A 20,454-nucleotide genomic window follows, 5' to 3' on the forward strand; every position below is an offset into this window, starting at 1 on the left:
AGATGCAATACATCTGCCCACTGCAATATCAATTATGAAATGTAAAGCTCATACGAAAGTTACTGATATCATTTCTCAAGGCAATGACCTAGCTGACAGAACAGCTAAACAGACTGCTCAAACTCAAACATCTGACATGACAAAGACAATAGTCCCGACACCAACATATTGCATGACGGTTAAGGATCCCGCTCTTGACGTAATTGACATACAGACACATGCTACACCAGATGAAATAAAGAAATGGACTGAATTAGGAGGGATCCAAACGGATCAAGGATGGATGACGAAGGAAAAATCTGTGTGGTTCCTTCCTGATTCAATGGTTCAAGTTATAATTAATACTGTACATAGTCCAGCGCACCTAGGAGAAAAAGCTATGCTAGACAGCATTCAACACATTTGGTTCAACAAACATTTACGAGCAGCAGCTAAACAAAAAGTTCGTACCTGTATGATCTGTTGTCAGTTTAATCCAGGTAAAAGCATTCCCGTAGAACAAGGTGGATTTCAGCCTCCTGATCACCCTTTTGAAGTCCTCCAGATGGATTATATCCAGATGGAACGATGTCGAGGATTCAAATATGTTCTCGTAGTTGTCTGTGCTCTTTCCCGTTGGACAGAGGCATACCCGGTTTCAGATTACACTGCCCCGACTACTGCCAAACAGTTGGTTCGAGAATTCTTCCCACGGTACGGTTTACCACGTGTTGTCTACTCAGATAACGGCCAGCCGTTCTCATCCGAACTAATGAAACACGTTTCACTTTTGTTAGGCTATCAGTGGAAATTTCACTGTGTCCGACACCCCGAGGCAGCAGGTCTCGTGGAACGACATAATCAGACCCTGAAAATTAGATTGTCCAAAATATGTAGAGAGAAAGGTGTCGACTGGGTAGTAGCCTTACCAGTTGCACTCTTTTACATGAGAATGGTGGCACACTCTCGAACAGGGCTATCCCCTTATGAGGTGGTCTTTGGCAGACCACCAAATATGTGGGGGACGCCTATACCACGCAAAATAACTGATGTTGACTGTAATATGCTGACAGATTACTTGGCTTCCTTGATGTCTGCACTACAATCTTGTCGTTCACAGGTAGCTGCAGCCTTTCCCGACAACACCGAGGTGAAACCCCATGACGTAGTTCCCGGGGATTTGGTGTTAGTGAGGAACTTTGACCGGAAGTCTCAGCTGGATCCTAGGTGGAAATCGCCTCAATTCGTACTGTTAACAACGAGGACAGCCGTGAAGATCGAAGGTCGAAAAGGCTGGATACATTCAAGTCATATCAAGAAATTTCATGGACTACCGTCCGATGTAAACGACACACCTCGCGTGTCTTCACCGATTGACTCAAAGCTTCCTTTGGTTGAACTGAATGACAAGGAACAATATAAACTAAAACTACGGTCTAACAAGTCAGACAATTTGATTGTTTAAGTCCTCTCCAAGGTGAATCGGTCGAATTTGTATCTGACATGTATTGTCTAGACCTGAATAGAGAAAGAAACCGAAAAATACAGTTGAAACAACATGTGTACTGTAAATCACTGCGTAGTCATTGCACAGTGACGTTATTAATTTTGTTTTTCTTAAGTCTATTAATAATCACTGCAAGTATATTGTTGCACATATATTATCCTATTTTTAAACATATTTACAATGTTACTGCTGAACATTCTTTTAGTGAATTACCCCCGCATGAGTTGTCCTATAGATTTGCGCTGCGCAATAACACTTTTATTAGTATGTTACATCATTCCCATCAGGTTAGCAATGCTACAAATTGTTGGATATGTGGCCGACTCCCTCCCTATCAGAACTATAAGGGAATTCTGCCTCTCTTTCCATATCCGTTCACACACAATGGCTCCTGTGGAGCATGGTTTAGTTTAATTAATTCCCTAGATTCGAATTCTGCAGTTTATCAAGACAACTGGGTATGGGGAAACCTGAACTTAGTTTTGCTCAAAATCTGCTACCCTGACAAGAAGGGACTTCCCAAAAGAACAGGAACTGATCTAGAAAATGAAGTATATGGATTAGGGAATTTCACGCTTAATCTCATGATCCTGAATGTCGAATCCGAAGCTGCACCAATTTTGCCCGCCATGTCAGTATTTCCAGTTAAAGGTGAATTATGTGTAAGAAAGAATGGTTCCATACATATGGGCCATAGTAGATGCACCACTGTAATAGAATTCAGTGATCAAGGCAAGTCTACATTTAGAGCTTCTTGCCATTCCTACTTCATATGTGGTCAGACGGCATATATACGTTTGCCTCTAGATTGGGATGGTACCTGCTACATCGGATTCCTTTTGCCACCTGTTTTCCTAGCTCCTCCTGATTATCATAGAAATACTCATTTAGTACACAATAGAGAACGGAGAGATCTCCCAATAGTCGACTACACTGAGACAGCATGGGAAAAATACACAGATTTCAATAAAGGTCTCTTTCCCTATATAGGTACAGTTACCAATAGTAAGCTGATACGTAGATTAACCAGAACCCTTGAAGCAGTAGTGAACGAAACTATTTCCGCCTTAGGCAATTTAACAGAAGAGCAGTCTGCTATGCGGATCGTTGTGCTTCAAAATCGTCTTGTCCTTGACGTCATCCTGGCCGATAGGGGCGGAGCTTGCAGGGTCATCGGATCAAGCTGTTGCATTTTCATACCAGAAAATTCGCCATCTGTATATAAAGCCATAACTCGCCTTCATAAGATTGTAAGCCAGATACACCAGAATCCAGGCACCTGGACTTGGTCCGGTTGGTTTTGGAGTGTATTATCTACCTTTGGATGGAGGGTCCTATCCTTCCTAGGTATTGGCTTTCTCATACTATTCAGTTGCTGTCTATGCCTACAATGTGGACCAGCGATTTGTGGTCTGTGTGCCACATCGTGTATTCCACCACCAAGATTTCATTCATCCCAGAAGAAAAAAGAAGAACAAATGATGCTATATGAACAGATCAATGGATTGATGAAGATTGATATCTCTTAAGGGCAAGTAGGGGACAAGGAGGGAATGTGGAAATATGGATTTTTATGATCAGTTATGTCCCCTATCTTGGACCCCAACGGTTTCATGTATAAATCATAAGTACATGTATGATCCCTCCAGTTCCAGTTATGAAGACGCAAACACATGTGCGTCCACCGTCAACATGTCCTCTTTCAGATCCGCCATGAATGGGCCGGATATTCCATTCCTAAGTATGAAAGGCCACCGACTTTATATGGCTCATTTATCCCATTTTTCAGTCCAAGCGAGTAGGCCCTGATTCTGCCACCAAGCCTTTTCTTGCCTTCTGCCTCTGAAAGCTTCAGTCTGAGCTCGCATCTATATCCATGAACTTTGTCCTACTCCCTGCGCGGCTAACGGTGCCTGACTCCAGCCTGTTGCCTGCCAAAAACTGTATTTCACCTTCGAAATTATCTGCTCCGCTCCCCATCCAATGCATTCCTGTCTAGTAGTTTAAGTAAACATTCTTCCAGCTACCGAGCAAAAGGCCCGGCTTCTCTGTCTTTATGCAAGTAATTCATAGCCCTGTTACTATGGAAGATTTCTGCCCTCGCATCTAGTGTAGACACTTAGACGCTTGTACACGCACTCACAGTCAGTATAGAATAGATTTTGTTCGAGAGACCTTTCCTTTTGGATAACATAGTTCTTTAAACATAGGATGTTAGATATGATTTGGGATTAGGTTGACTTGCCCCCCCAGACTCCCTGTCTCCACATGTAGAGCTAAATGTCAAGTCCCCTTCACCCCCTAGTTGCACGTCAATCACACGTCATGCTGCTGCGCGCGCATCTCTGCCAAGTATTTCTGCTGACATTGCGAAATTCTTTCATGGAACCACCCTATTGTGACATCATACCTGATGACGTTCTTTAAGTTACGCCTAGTTACACCCACTTTAGTTACGCATGTATGTGTTATCAATTGTTACGCCTCCTGCATCTGTTTCACTGTAATGCCTATTGTATAAAAATGATTACTTGTCAATAAAGTAGGGTCCTTCACTTCCTGAACCTTCGTGGTGATGGAATATGGAGCCCATCAATTCGAATTGATCTTGGAATAAAGCCCGTTCCGAACCTCTAATACCACGGATTCTGCCTCTTATTTTTCTGAGCTATTATTATTAATTTTCCGCATCAAATTAAGTTCCGGTAATTAAATTATTTACCACAGGGATACAGAAAGAGGCAAGAGGGGTGCAGAAAGAAGCAAGAGAGGTGCAGAAAGAAGCAAGACAGGTGCAGAAAGAAACAAAAGTGCAGATAGAAAGAAGTAACAGAGGTGCCGAAAGAGGCTAGAAGAGTGCAGAAAGAAGGAAGAGGGGTGCAGAAAGAGGGAAGAGGGGTGCATAAAGAGGCACAAGGGGTGCAGAAAGAAACAAAAGAAGTGCACAAAGAAGGAACAGAGGTGCAGAAAGGGGGAGGAGGGGTGGAGAAAGAGGCAAGAGGGGTGCAGAAAGAAGCATGAGAGGTACAGAAAGAAACAAAAGAAGTTCAGAAAGAAGCAACAGAGGTACAGAAAGAGGCAAGAGGAGTGCAGAAAGAGGGAAGATGGGTACAGAAAGAGGCAGAGTTGCAGAGTGTAGAAAGAAGCAAGAGAAGTACATAAAGAAGCAACAGAGATGCAGAAAGGGGGAAGTGGGAGGAGAAACAGGCAAGAGGGATCCGGAAAGAATCAAGGGAGTTGCAGAAAGAAACAAAAGAAATGCAGAAAGAAGGAAGAGAGGTGCAGAAAGAGGCAAAGAAGGGAGTAGAAAGAGGGAAGAGGGATGCAGAAAGAAGGGACAGAGGTAAAAAGAAGCAAGAGAAGTGCAGAAAGAAGCAACAGAGGTGCAGAAATAGGGATGGGGTGGAAAAAGAGGCAAGAGAAGTACAGAAAGAAGCAACAGAGATGCAAAAAGGGGGCACAGTGGTGGAGAAAGTGGCAAAAGGTGTACAGGGAGAAGCAAGATGGGTGCAGAAAGACACAAAAGAAGAGCAGAAAGAAGGAACAGGGGTGGAGAAAGAGGCAAGAGGGGTGCAGAAAGAGGGTAGAGGGTTGCAGAAAGAAGCACAAGTGGTGTAGAAAGAAGCAAGAGAGGTATAGAAAGAAGCATGAGTAGTTCAGAAAAATGCAAGAGAGGTGCAGAAAGAGGCAAGAGGGGTGCAAAAAGAGAGAAGAGGGGTGCAGAAAGAGGCACGGGGGACACAGAAAGACGCAAGAGAGGTGCAGAAAGGAGCAACAGAGGAGCAGAAAGAGGGAAGAGGGGTAGAGAAAGAGATAAGAGGGGTGCAGAAAGAAGCAACAGATGTGCAGAAAGCGGGAAGAAGGATGGAGAAAGAAGCAAGAGGGGCAAAGAAAGAAGCAAGAGGGGTGCAAAAAGTAACAAAAGAAGTGCAGAAAGAAAGAACAGAGGTGCAGAAAGGGGCAAGAGGAGTGCAGAAATAGAAGAGCGGTGCAGAAAGGGGCAAGAGGAGTACAGAAAGAGAAGAGGGGTGTAGAAAGAGGCACAAGGGGTGCATAAAGAAGCAAGAGAGGTACATAAAAATGCAAGATAAGTGCAGAAAGAAGCAACAGAGATGCAGAAAGAGGGAGGAAGGGTGGAGGAAGAGTCGAGAGAAGTGCAGAAAGAAGCAACAGACATGCAGAAAGTGGGAAGGGGTTGAGAAAGAAGCAAGAGGGGTACAGGAAGAAGGGAGAGAAGTGCAGAAAGAGGCGAGAGAATTGCTGAATGAAGCAACAGCGGTATAGAAAGAAGCAAGAGAAGTGCAGACAGAGGCAAGTGAGGTGTGGGAAGAAGCAAGAGCAGTGCAGGAAGACCCAACTAGAGGTGAAAAAAGAGGCAAGAGGAGTGCATTAAAGGGAGGATAGGTGCACAAAGAGGCAAGAGAGGTACAGAAAGAGGCAGGAGGGGTACAAAAAGAAGGAAGAGAAGTTCAGAAAGAAGCAACAGAGGTGCTGAAAGAGGCTCGAAGGGTGCAGAAAAAGCAAGAGAAGTACAGAAAGAAGCAAGTGAGGTGCAGAAAAAGGGAAGAGAACTGCAGAAAGAGGCAAGAGAGTTGCAGAAACAGGCAAACGGGGTGCCAAAAGAGTGAACAGGTGGGCAGACAGAGGGAAGAGAGGTGCAGAAAGAGGGAAGAGGGATACAGAAAGAGGCAAGAGGGGTGCAGAAAGAAGCAAGAGAGGTGCAGAAAGAAGCAAGACAGGTGCAGAAAGAAACAAAAGTGCAGATAGAAAGAAGTAACAGAGGTGCCGAAAGAGGCTAGAAGAGTGCAGAAAGAAGGAAGAGGGGTGCAGAAAGAGGGAAGAGGGGCGCATAAAGAGGCACAAGGGGTGCAGAAAGAAACAAAAGAAGTGCAGAAAGAAGGAACAGAGGTGCAGAAAGAGGCAGGAGGAGTGCAGAAAGAAGGAAGAGGGGTGCAGAAAGATGCAAGAGAGGTACAGAAAGAGGCAAGAGGGTGCAGAAAGAAGCAAGTGAGGTGCAGAAAGAGGCAACAGAGGTACAAAAAGAGGTAAAAGAGGTGCAGAAAGTAGAAGAGATGTGCAGAAAGAGGCAATAGAAGTGCAGAAAAAGAAAGAAAGGTGCAAAAGGAAGCAACAGAAATGCAGAAAGAGGAAAGAGAGGCACAGAAAGTCGCTCAGATATCAATATTTTTATTTTTTGAATTTCTCTGTGACTACTGGACAGATTTACACCATTTAAAAAAAAAGGCCGCTTTCTGAACCAAGAGCTACAATGTTTACCAAATTTGGTGTAATTCCGTTCAGCAACTCGGGCTGTAGCCGTGTCTAAATTTCCTATGAAAATTATGGGGAAAACGCGTTTTGGGACCCCCCTTTTTTCTTGGCCCCCGCTTGATGAACTACCCTGAAACTTTCAAGACAGGAGCTGACCTGAGCGAACCATTAGTTTTGAAAATATCGCAAAGATTGGTCAAACGGTGCCAAAGAGATTGGCAAAAGAAAAAATGCTTTTTGAATAGAAACAAGGTCCTAATTATAACTACCTATTGGCGTTAGAGACACATGCTATTCACACAAGGCACGGGCACCTAACAAAGAGCATGGATACCTTTCATTTTGCCTGCAAATTTGATTAAGTCATACAGTATAGTCCATGAAAGTTCATCAGGCTACCACCCCAACTTAAGTGAAGCTGCTACTATAGCTAAATATTCAGGACACACAGCGAACTGTAGGAGACAGAGGAACATTAAAAGTACTATCATGGGTGGAGCTGAGGTTAATGTGATCAAATTTATTGTAGCTCTCAAGAGACACCTTATACTGTTTCTCTGCTGTAGTAGGTATTAGAAATACCTATTGTTTTGCTGCAAAATTGACTCTTTTGCATGTGACTCAAGGTTTCTCTAAGGAAACATGCAACTCTTTCTCCTCTAATCAGACATCATAGGTTACTGCAGCTCTTTCAGGTTTAGATTTTCTTCTTCATGTCTAACAGATATCTTTTGTAACATTTGCCACAGTACTCAGCAGTAGAACATGTGATCTTATTGTATGACTGTTATATTAGTACAGTAAAGATATTAATGTAGTTCCATATGCGTGCCCTAGTAGTGTTCACTTATGATGCTACTCTTATGGCTGTCAAAGGCCTGAATGGAGGTAGAAGAATCAAAGAGATGAACAACCTAACACAGACGGTAACAGTTGTGTCACTACATCTTCTCAGTTCCTCCACCCTCCTCTTCCAGAGACAGTGTAACTATACTGCTAATTTCCTCCAAGTGGGATATGGTCCAGCTCCCTTTATCCCACTCTTGTCCATAATACAAGCTGCTAATCTCACTTTGTTCAATCTTTACCCACAGTTTGCTTTGAGGCTTTTCAGGAAGGATCTAGCTAAGCTCAACTGTGAGGAAATATAACTCTTGCCCACATATTCCACTCTGAGATAAGCTGGAATTCCAACTAATGCGACATCTTTTTTTCCAACCAGATCCGTTCTGACTTCCAGCAGAGCCTTCTTATGTGCAAGCATTTTGGGATTGAGGTCATGAAAAACCAATTGTCTGATTGGACGTAGGGTCACTGGGGCCAGATTTATGATTGGATTGCGTTGCCCTTGTGTGACACATGGTGTCGCAAGGGCAACACAATCCTTAAGTCTGATTTAATAAGCAACGTAAGGCTACTTTGCATGCTCCTGCATTGCTTGGTATATATGGAGCAATGCAAGGCAGCACATGCGACTGCCTTTTGTTACTCTGCCCTGGGAAGGCAGTCAGTGATGGACCGTGGGTGTCCCCACACATTCACCCATGGATTTTGGTTCATTCCCAGATTTCCCAAGATTGGTAATTTGGGAATGTGTCAAAATGCTACGCCCTCCAAACAGTGCCTCAAAAGGAGAAATATCTTTATTTCTCATATTGTTTTCTCTTTCTAAGTGTGCTGCACACTTAGAAGGAGGAAAACACCTCTGATGTTTGTTTTTGAGCAGAAAGGTGTCCCTTCATGCACAAAAACAATCCTACCTGCAGCACAGACACCTTTGACCTGCAGCACAGACACCCTTGACCTGCAGCACAGACACCCTTGGCCCATGACCCAAGAGTGGCTGCATTGGAACTAAGCTGCACTGAGTGAGTGAGCACAAGGAGGGAGCCACAATGTGCATATTTTGATAGCTATGGTGCATTCCTTCCCTCTCCATTTGACGCAGTACAGCACAGCAAACTGTCCTGCAGTGTTGTGCTGTGTCAAAATTTGATAAATCTGGCCCACTGTTTTTTTTGCTTTGTCAATACTCTAAAAACAAATCTCCATGTTGTCACTGATTGCTCCAACCCATAGTCCCTACTGTGTCCATATTCCTTTGGTGCGCTCCGGAAAGAATTGGAAAGGCTTTCCTACCTTCAACTTAATCCCCAATAGATCTCTCACCATGTTATACTTTTCCTTAGGTATTTGCACTGTATCATGAGTTCTGAGGGGACACCCTAGCCCTCTCAGAAGTGTGCTGTGGCTCAGATTGTACAGGGTCTCAATTATACTGTTCGGCATGGTCACCGCTTCAATAGCGAAGCATTGGAAAGTAGTTACTTTCTGGAGATTTTATACTAAAACCTCTGTCTCTCATTCAAGTTTTGCACAGTATATACCATTATTATCTGTTTATTTTCTAAAGTTTTTGTCCTGCTTGCTATACTCACCAGTCCGGATTCCACTGATTTCACTGTACTATCCACTCTGTCTGTTTCCAGCACCTGCTCTGAGCACAACTCTTTAATAGAATGCAAAAGCTGTTTTTCTCCTGATGCCAGTCCTGCTTCTTCCGCAGCCTCATCCATCCCTTCTTTGTAAGCCTTCTTTTGCCTTTGGGTTCAATGAAGTCTTCTTTCTGATTTCTACTTTCTGACATGGTAATAGAAATAATTCACTCTATCGCAGTTCACCAGCTTAGTGTGTTGGTAATTAGCCTTGTTTTCTTTTATGGCACAGGAATCTCTGTGCTGTGGAGTTAGGCCAGTAAATCAGATCAGACTTTTGCCCACTAGGAGTTCCTTTTTCAGCGTCTTACTGTTTCCAGCTCCTGCCTCCACTCATCCGTCCATCAGGGGGTATCACACAAAAAGCAGGTGGGCTGCTCCTTAGTCTAGTGCGCAGTCCACCACAGATAGCCACCACTAATTCCAAGGGACAAGCACCAGCAGTGACAACATCAAAATTTTGAAATAAAATAAAACACAGAAATTCACCAGTTATACTTAGCAGAGCTAACTATAAAACTTGTGTCTCCATGCACTGCTTATAACCTCACATATAACATCACTCATGACATGTTCTATGACATCATTTATGACATCACCAATGACATCTTAAATGATATCATGATGGCATCCAGGGCTAAGCTATGTATGCTGCTCCTTCCAGGCAGGTGCAATATCTTGATCTGTTTCCCTGCCCGCATCAGTATGGGCAGGGAAACAGATCAAAGGTCTGCTCCCAGTCAGAGGGAGCATTTTCAAAGCGCCATCTGCAGGGAGCAGACTTTGTGTTTACTCCCGTTTGACAGGAGTTTTGAAAATGCGAGGGCGGGCCCCCCTCCCCTTATATAAAGCGGCCCACTAAATGTGCTCCCCGTGGCTTATAATGGCTCATGGAGGGGAGGCCACATGCCCCTCCCCTTAATTAATTAAACCGGCCTAGTACAGCATTTTTTTTCCCGATCACTCCATGGACGGTGTTAGAGCATGGTAGTTGAGGGTAGGCCACGTGCTGCTCTCAAGTGGTGGAGGAAGCCTCCAATGGACTTGCACCCGTCCCTCCCACTGGCCTGGCAGAAGAGGGATGCCAGGGGCACAGGCACCCACGAACAGAGACAAAAGCTTGGCTCAGAGGAAGACTTTCATTAATTACGACTTGCAAATTGCGAGTCGCAATTAAGGAATGGCTCCCCATTTATTCTTATGAGCCTACAGGCCCATAGGAAAGAACTGAAAATTGCATGCGCAATTTGCGAGTACCAATAGGTACTCGCAATTGCGCATGCAATTTCAAGGGTGCAAGGTTGTAAACATGACACCCTGTTGCACCCCTGGGATTGTGATGTGCACCCATGTTGCGCACACACATGCCCCAGGGCATGTGTGTGTGCAACATGAAACTTTGAAAAATGCACTTTAGTGCATTTTTCAAAGTTTTTGCAAATTACCGACTAGTTCAATTGCTGGGTAATGTGCGCCCCCAAATAGCGAAATTGCTATTTAAAAGTGGTTATTGCATTGCATTTAGGATTCCTTAAATGTAATCGCAATTTAAGAAATCGCAATAAATTGCCGTATACTTTGATGCATCGCAAAAGCCCTTTTTGCGGGCGCAAACGGACGATTTTTACGAATCACACCGTTTGCGCTCGCAAAAAAGGTTGATGCATTTACCTGCAAATGTCTGAACCTGTGGTTCCTCTCATACTGAGCAGGATTACTATTGCAACAACACATAATCAGTAGGGTAAAGCTAATCTGTCTCACAATGATCTAAACCAAGCTCATGTTCCCTATTAGTGGGTGAAGTATTCAAGGTTTGGTGAATTCTGCTTCGCAATGTTAGAAAGAGCCGACATCGAAGGATCAAAAAGTGACATTGCTGTAAACTCTTGGCTGCCACAAGCCAGTTATTCAAGTGGTAACTTTTCTGACACCTTCTGCTTGAACCCAAAATGTCAGAAGGATGTTGAAACCGTTTTTTCACGGTCTGTATTCAAACTGAAAATCAAGATCATGCAAACTTTTGCGCTTCTGCTCTTTTGGAGGTTTCTGTCCTTGGCTTAGGACAACTGTGTTATTGTTTGACAGGTGTACCAACCCAGTCAAACTCCTCACCGCCACTGTCCCCGGGGCGTGTCATGCCTGTTGGGCACTTAGAGCCAGAAGCAAGAGCCCCATGGGGCTCACCCCCGCCTCACTGGGTAAGTGAAAAAACAATTAAAGTTGTGGTATTCCACTGGCATCCCCACTAATTCTGCTAAGCCTGTTAACATGACTGTGGTTTTGCTAAATAGTAGGTAGGGACAATGGGTATCTGTTCATTCATTCATGTGCATAACTAATTAGATGATAAGGCATTTGGCACCTTAAGAAAGTCATAGGATCTTTAAGGACCTACTGACCCATGTTCAGATGCTATCACGTGGAACCCTTCTACACTTCTACCTTTAAAAGTCGTTTGAATATTTGCCTTTGCGATGGCTGGGTATGGGCCCCACACTCCATGACCATACATTTTCAGGGCTAGTTGTTACACACTACTTAGCAGATTCTGACTTTCAAGGTCACTGTCCTGCTGTCTATATCAACCAGTACCTTTTCTAGGGTCTGATGCTCATCAGCATCGGGTGCCCTATCTCAGCAGTCAGTTCATTCTACAGCTCCAGTCCTGCTTACCAAAAGTGGCCCACTAGACACTCCCATTTGATGCCTGGCTCCACACCAACAAGCCAGACATCGTACCAACTTAAAGTTTGAGAATAGGTTGAGATCGTTTTGACCACAAGTCCTCTAATCATTTGCTTTACCTTATAAAACTGGGGTTTCTTAGTGCTAGTATCCTGAGGGAGAGCTTGGAGGGAACTAGCTACTAGATGGTGGTTTAGTCTTTGAGCCCTATAACCAGGTTGGATGAATGATTTGCTTTTCAGGACTGCTACGGTCCTCCACAAGAGTTTCCTCTGGCTTTGCCCTGCCCAGGCATATTTTATCATCTATCAGGTCCTATCACACACTCTCATACTCCACCTACTCAACAGAGTGAGCGAAATGGGCCAGTGGTGCACTTTCCACAGGATTCCACCTCAGCCGGCACCTGCCAGCCCTCAGCTTCATTGCGTCACAGGGTTTCTATTGGCCGTCAAATTAGTGCATGTGTTATACACCTTGGTTCATGTTTCAAGATGGGTCAGGTTGGTAACCAACACTGCTGCAGACCCCTGGAGCTCAGGGTGAGCTTTCTCGCCCATCAGCGTGATTCAGTCAGGGCAAACTGAGAACAGTCCACCCCAGTCAACACTCACGCTGGGAGCCTGGTCCCCCTTCCCTACTCGAGCACCCCCAAAAGGGGCCACAACAGTTACAATGGGAGGGTGCGGAGGCAGTCAATCATGGCAAAGCTGCCAGGCTGTAACACTGTCCGAGGCAGCAGAGAACCATCTGCTTCCCCAAAGTTTTTCCATCTGACCTAGAGCTGGTCGCAGTGCACCACTGTGGAGGGAATGTGTTCCTGTAAGGGAAGGGGCACCCGGGCAGCTGTCCTGTGGAGGGGATCCACCCTAAAGGGCAACTAACTTTGCTGAATCCTGTAGGCAGACTGCATGGACTGCACCAGTGCACCTCTCAATGGTTTCCCGTCCTCTTGAACTCTCTCTTTAAAGTTGTTTTTATCTTCCTCTGACAGTGCTTGTATTTTTTAGGTAAATGTGGAAGCTTTAATAAAATAAGTTGCTTCATCCTGGGTCAGCCTCGTTTCACAAATACAAAATACTTTCCTTCAGTGACACATCCACCTACAACTTTCCATCCATTCAAACTGTGCCTCTCATATAGGGCCTATCAGTCACTACCAGCTCCAAGTTTAAAAGCTTTGTAGTTACCCTGAATTCAGAAATTACTCCTCATGCCCAGATCAAATCCATGGTCAGCATACACCACAAGGGAACCGTCTATTCAGACATATCTCCCTTGTCCCTCAGAGAACTGCTCAGTTATAGAAACAACTACATAAAATCAATTTCCATGGAACTCCATCAGCTCCACCTTGAAATTACTACACTGTCTACCTGTCGCCCAAATTCTCTTCAAGACTCCCCATTCCACCTACAGATTTCACATCCATAAAAATGTCCAAAATCACTTCAACAGCCAAATAATCATTACACCCCAGGTTCTGTCCTCCTCTTAGTCAACAGAAACCACTGACCCTCCAAACACATTGCACTATAAAGAAGCCAGCTGTTCTGCAGTACAAGACCCACAAGTGTGGAAGATGGTCACTATGACCATCTGCACTGAAATCAACCCTTTTTCCTTCAGAAAAAAGGTATCTCCAAACAACTCAATTAATTTAGTTATTTATAGAATTATATTGTCTAGAGCAACACTGCTTACAAACTTTTAGAGTCATCTCTACTTTTACCAGAGAGAAAATTATTTATCCATTTTCAACAGGATACAATACATGACACGGAAAACAAATTTTTAACTTGACAAATTACTGAAAGTATCTACGCCACTGCATTAGGCATTCACAGGCACAATATATTACTTTACGTTCTCTGAATGACCCAAAATATTGCTCAGATTCTCTTCAATTTTCTAATATACACCTTGAATATTTACTCAATCTTTGACATTGTATTGGGATTAATAACAGGCCCGGGTGAAATTTCAAATACGCCGGAGTAATCTGAGTAGTTTAGTAACTAAGCATTACTCTTGTGATGCGGACATACCGAAATACGTGATTATGCAAGCTTCAGTAACTAAGAGTAATTTGAGGCAAAAATCCAACTGCAGGAGTGCAAGAACAATGAACAAAGAGAGATCAAGTGACTGCTGGATACAGCTGTTTGTGTCCTGTAGAATTTAGTGCTATTTACTAAGGGCAAATTACATCCTAGGGCCCATTTTGGACAGAAGGGTGCATTTTGGATTAGGAAAATAGCACTAAATGCTGGATTGCCCCTCTCAGGTATTTGCGCATAATTACTAGAATTTTTGAAGTAATTACAAGTAATTACACTAGACATAATTAAAACAGTTATGCCCACCCCTAGTTTTTAAACCGTCACCAGATATTTCATGTTCTCACAAATTCACATTTCCCACCTTTGTGCTCTCACTAGATCAAAATTATATTTTCAATATAGTGTATTGATGCTCTTCTAAATATCTAAAGAGTGATTTTTTTAAGAAAGCCTTTGCCTCAGACTTGTCTCAGGATCTGTGGTTGAAGAATGTCGGAAGTGATTACCAATAAACCCAATGGGACCTCAACGGTAAAGTACTACCATAATATGTAGCTTCTAATCTGGACCTGCAAGAATATTGACTGCACAATTTCGACTATCCTATATTCTGGAAGCAAGTGTATGAATGTATGTAGAGATTTACTATTTTAAACTCCACATCTACTTATTATGAATATATATATATAAACCAAAGGTTAAAGCAACTTTATAGCTTAGTGAAATGTTTAGTAACAACAACGTTTTAAACTCTAAAAAACACAGAAATTCAAATGTTATAGTTAAAGTTATCTCAAGTAACTATAACGCCTGCTCTAAGGTAACTATAGCTCTCGCTCCCACCATGCACAGTCTTCTCATCAATGATTTCACTGCAAATGTTGCAGTGATATTACCAATAATGTTATAGAAGATGCCATGAGTGATGTAATATGTGGGGTAATTAGCGGTGCGTTGCGAGAGCGCGAGTTATAGTTTCCTTAGACCACGTGCTATAGTTACTTGAGGTCACAATAACTGGTCCATTTCTGTGATTTTTTGAGTTCAAAATGTTACTTTGTTACTGAATATTTCACCTCACTATAACGTTACTTTAACCTTTGTTTTTTTCATTGAATTTCTCAGTATCTTTTAACATAAAGTCATATTTGATTACCCTACATAATTACAACCCCGCCTCGCACAGCCTATGGCCATGCGCTGCGGGGCTGGCTGCAGGGTCTAGCCTGCAGCTAACACCTCCACATGCAACCAACCTCACGCTGTGCACTGCCTTCGGAGGAGTGCAACAGGGGGTTGCCCACAAGGCTAGGCTTTGTGACCAACCCTGTAAAGGCAACCAACCCCACACAGCGCAGGGCCTGCAGTCCTGCATGGCAGGGGGTTGGCCATAGGGCCCGGTGGGCCTTTATTTTTTTATTAAAGGGTAAGGGCTGCATGGCTATCTTCCTGAATCTACTTTGGCCCTGGGGACCCCATTCCCCAGGGCCATATATATTTTACAGGAGAGGGGAGCACGTGGCTCTGCCTCCTGGGCCTCATTTAGCCCTGGGGACCCCACACCCATAAAGGGGGCATGTGCCAGGATGGGTTTCCTAGGGCCATAAACAGCTAAAAATGGCCAGGAGAGGGGGCCTTGTGAAAAACATGATGGGCTCTGGCCAGACCACATGTGCTCGCCTTGCCCCCTTCCTCTCCCACAAAAAACCCCTTCTTCCCCAGAGCCCGCATTTGTTCTTTTTTTAAGAAAAATCACTAATGATTCACAGATCCTCTGTGAATATGTGGAAAATGTCAAAAAAGAAAAATGTTTTTGGCCCTAGTTGGGGTGCCTCTGACCCCCCCATCAGGCCTAGGGTTACAGGGTATCCCTACTCTGCCCCCTGATGTCTTTTATTTACTTTTTTAGGACTATGGACCGAGTACAGAGTCCTAAAATGACTGCTACTAATTTATGATTGAAGTGGTGGCAGCCAATCAGATCTCAGCATGACATTTGTCAGGATCCATGGATAATCCACGTCCCTAGATATACAATGTTTTTGAGCATTAATTGCAACAGATTTCCCCCAAAACACAAAAATCACTCGTTCTAGACCAAGCTCTAGCTTTCTGCCAAATTTGGTGCAAATCGTTCAGTGGTTCAGGCTGTAGCTCTGTCTAAATTAATGGGGAAAGTGTGTTTTGGAACCTCCCTTTTTTCGCGGCCCCCCTCCCATCATGATTAAAACCCCGGGGAGGTGGTGGTCCCCGGGGCAGCAGGGGCCCGCTCAGGCCCCCACATGCTAATTTGGCATTGCTCCTGGGACCTGATCCACTTGGGTGCTTAAAGAAGCGAAGCATGGGAGACCGCGCATCATTTAAAAAAAAAAAAAAAAGAATTTCGGTCCGATTTGCGCACCCAGCATAAATATCACCGAAAAGCTGTGGGACTCCCCCGAGCAGGCCTAGGGGGTCAGGGTGTTTCAACCCGGCCCCTGAATTTTATCCTTTTTTACCTTTTTCTTCTGACTTGGTTCAACCGAGTCACAAGATGACTGCCAACACTTTTTGGTCTGAAGTGTTAGCAGCCAATCAGAAGTCAGCTCGTGCTCGGGAGGGTTCGCAGATCCACCACGGTCACCAGATATCAATATTGTTTATTTTTTGAATTTTTCAGGAACAACCAAATGGATTTACATCATTTAACAAAAAGAACACTTTTTAAACCAAGATCTCCCTTTTTGCCAAATTTTGTGTAATTCCGTTCAGCAGTTCGGGCTGTAGCTTTGTATAAAGTTTCCTATGGAAATTAACAAGGAGAAAATGCATTTTGGGACCCCTCTTTTTTCTCGTCCACCGCTTGATGAATCACCCTGAAACTTTCAAGACAGGAGCTGACCGGTGCAGGACATTAGCTCTAAAATTTTCGTGAAGATTCGTCAAACAGTGCCAAAGATATTGTCAAACTAAAAAACGCTTTTCCTATGGAAACTAGTTCCTGACTATAACTACCTACTGGCGACCGCCAGTAGGTTATATATATATATATCTATATATATATATAAAATCATCCTGCCTCCCTTCACTGTCATTCTTCTGTCCCAGTGCAGGACGGGGTTTGCGTCTTTTACTTTTGGCTTCGGAAATGCTTGTTTAATGGTGTGACAAATACTGTCAAACTGAATAGTGTTATCTGGCCACCTAGAATGAAAAAAAGCCATTTATGATGGCTGCTGTGAATGTGCGGCATGGCATGCACAGTGACCGTCAGGTAATGGATTTTCATTTGTGGTTTGAAAAATTGTTAGAAGATGGCCACTGTGCATGCGTGCACATGCACAACCACCTCCTTGGAATGGGTTTTCAAAAAATAATTAGAAATCCATTGCAATAGGTGTCTCTGACTAACCACGTTTCAGGCATTTCTTAAACCCCACTTATTTTCAAGGGCTCCAGACAGATAGAAATAGGTGAGTTTATAGTTTTTGGACTCTGCATAGCATAACTTAGCATTCTTTATTTGGAGTTTGACTATTTTTTATCAACGTCAAAGATTTCACGGCATACAGATGTACTCATGCAGCAAACTGACAAGTTTTGGGGTGTCCTGTTTAAGGGGTATGGATACCACCCCCGCTGGAGACTTCTTGATTTTTTGGTGCACTGCCGGATTGGGAGTGCAGAGGCTACTGCTTGGTGGGGTCCACCGCTTCACTGGTGCCTATCCTAAGCTGCAGGGGGGCTGCAAACCGATGAGCCCAGTCCTAGTCTCTAGAGCTTCTGAGCTGTCCAGCACCCTGAACCACATGCCTGCTGTAACGGTCATTTCTACTCTACTCAGCCGTCTCCAATTCCTTGTCCTTACCCTCCAGGCTCAAAACGTCTTCAAACCATGTTCCTCTACAAGCAAGGAATCTTATGCCCCATCAGGCGCGTAGCTAGGGGGGGGCGGTGGGGGCGGACCGCCCCAGGCGGCACTATATTTAGGGCGGCGGCGGCCTTTTAATTTATTTAGGGACACAGTGTCACTAAATAAATTATAAAGTCCGCCGCGGCCGGGAAAGCAGCGCGCACTAACCTGTAGTGCTATGAGTGCCATGATGACCGTTAATCTCTCTGCCCGCGGCGCCGCCCATTCCAGCCTGCTCCAGGGCCGTCAATCATGGAGAGCGCGCGCCAGCGCTACCAATGACGGCCCTGGGCTACATTTTTGCCCGGCCCTCGCGATGAGAACGTAGCGGTGACGCGTCACGCGCTTCACCACTACGCACTCTCGTGAGGACCTTGTGGCCTGGGGCAGTCTGCTGAGCCTGCTGCGTGGATAATTCGTTTTAGTGCAGACTGCAGTAGTAGGTAAGAGAATGTGTTTCATTTCTTTTTTTAAATATGCGCAGGTCCAGCAGGACACGTACTTCGTGTGCGCTTCATTTAAACAGTTTTTATCATTATAATTGCCGATGCAGGACAACAATAAGACAATAAAAGGTGCCCCAATAACGCTGGTGATTAATGATTCGCTTGAGACCAATTATTTGTCTGTCAGTAGTTTTTAAATGCAGATGAACTGTATTTTGTGTGGATGCTCAGTGGGTTGCTGCCTTTGCCACAGAGATCCTTGTGTTACTTGCAGTTCAGAAGGTTTCCTTGAGGATTGTGAAGGATTCCGTGTATAAAGTGAAATTGACCATAACTAAAATCTCGCTCGAGCCTACTCTTGGGTAGGATGCGTTGTTCCCTATAGTCCTTCTTTCAAGCAGTGATTACCTGGCTCAGCATGCCCTGGTATTAAAATACTTTTGTGTGTTACAGAGTAAACACAAGGCAAGGGTTCAAACTTTACTATGGCAATGACGTGGTGCCTGGGTCTATGTGCTCTGAACCTCGAACCCTGTCAATGAGGTTGCAGATGTACGTCATGTCTGTATTTTTCCTGCGGGGTTCCTGCCAGTTCTAGGTTTAGTGTAAAGCTCTGTGTCCAGCCACATTACTATTTCCAGGATGCCAGTGTGCAGTGTCACAAAGACCTGCTGTCATTGACCTGGCACTGGAAAAGCGGCCGGGATGCATGCATGATCGGCTGAAGGCCATGAGAAAAGGAGGCGTCAGGTAATTATATGTTTTTGTAGGACGACCCTGCAAACACCTGCCTCAGATGGGATGGCTGCCTCTAGGCGCTTTCAGCATCTTGATGAGCAGCTTGTGTCTCGCATCACATTTCACATGAAAGACACAGTTGACCACTTTATCCTTATATGCCTGTCTGGCTAGGAATCTCCATTCTCTATCACGGGGGGGGGGGTACTGTTTATTTTATACTCCTTGTGAACAAAGAATGGATACCATCTCATGGAGCGAAAAGAGGGGGGCAACAAGTCATATAGTTGATACTGAAGTTTTTATCATTATCATGGCCGATGCAGGACAACAATAAGACAATAAAAGATGCCCCAATAACGCTGGTGATTAATGATTCGCTTGAGAGCAATCATTTGTCTGTTAGTAGTTTTTAAATGCAGATGAACTGTATTTTGTGTCGAAGCTCAGTGGGTTGTTGCCTTTGCCACAGAGATCCTTGTGTTACTTGCAGTTCAGAAGTTACAATCCTAACATAGGACAGTGACCAATGAACTGAGTCTGTCACCAAAGAGCTGCATACAAACGTGAATGGTATAGATATGTTTTGTGATATAGTTAGAACTTCCTCAGTCTTTCATCATTCTAATGTTGCTAAAATGAGTATGTTTGGGCAGCGATACATTTTTATCAGTAAAGCTGACCCCCATGGAATACTCTTTTAAATCCTAAGGTTGTGTTTCCCCAGACCAAACCCTCTCAAAATATACTGGCCACCAGTATGGATGACACGGACCTACTTTGAAATACAGTGTAGCAAAGGCTACCGGTAATGCTATTAGGTTTTTGCAGCAAGCAGGAGTGTGTGCAAATGAAATAGCATACACATAAAGCAACACTTGGAGTGTTTTGCTGCGAATAATCTTTTATTGGGGAGGTTTTTAGAGACCTTTCATAACAAATCACACTTTTGCTTCCCTCCTCGGCATGTTTAATTCCATTTTGCTAACATTACAACGAAATCATTGTATCTGTAGCAATGAAACAAGATGAAAGAGGGTGTGGATGAATTCAAATGTGAGCGCTTTGCAGAGACAAGAAAAGACAAACAGGGGCATATTTATCAAGGTTTTGCGTCGTCGCAAGGGCACAAAACGGCGTCACAAAACCTAAATGAGATTTATCTAGTCCCGCAAGGCCACCTTGGTTTGAGGAATCTAGAGTAACACAAGGCAGCGCAATCGCTGCCTTGCGTTAATCTGCAGCAGGGAGGCATGCCTCAGGTGGAGTGTAGGTGTTCCAGCACATTTAACCATGGATTCTGACACATTCCCAGATTCACCAACATTAGTAGACCTGGGAATGTATCAGAGTTGTACGCCTCCCCACCAGAGGC

The 20,454-nt window shown here is 44.1% G+C and overlaps 1 protein-coding gene and 1 pseudogene across 3 annotated transcripts in view; both read right to left on the bottom strand.

Annotated features, from left to right (window-relative positions):
• Nucleotides 1-20,454, bottom strand: part of LOC146789843 (SEC14-like protein 5) — a 1,062,444-nt gene that overhangs the window by 478,450 nt on the left and 563,540 nt on the right. The window lies entirely within an intron of this gene.
• Nucleotides 10,644-13,022, bottom strand: LOC146789844 (28S ribosomal RNA; annotated as a pseudogene).

This window comes from Triturus cristatus, chromosome 10 (assembly GCF_964204655.1).
Source record: "Triturus cristatus chromosome 10, aTriCri1.1, whole genome shotgun sequence".
Taxonomy (NCBI): Eukaryota; Metazoa; Chordata; class Amphibia; order Caudata; family Salamandridae; genus Triturus; species Triturus cristatus.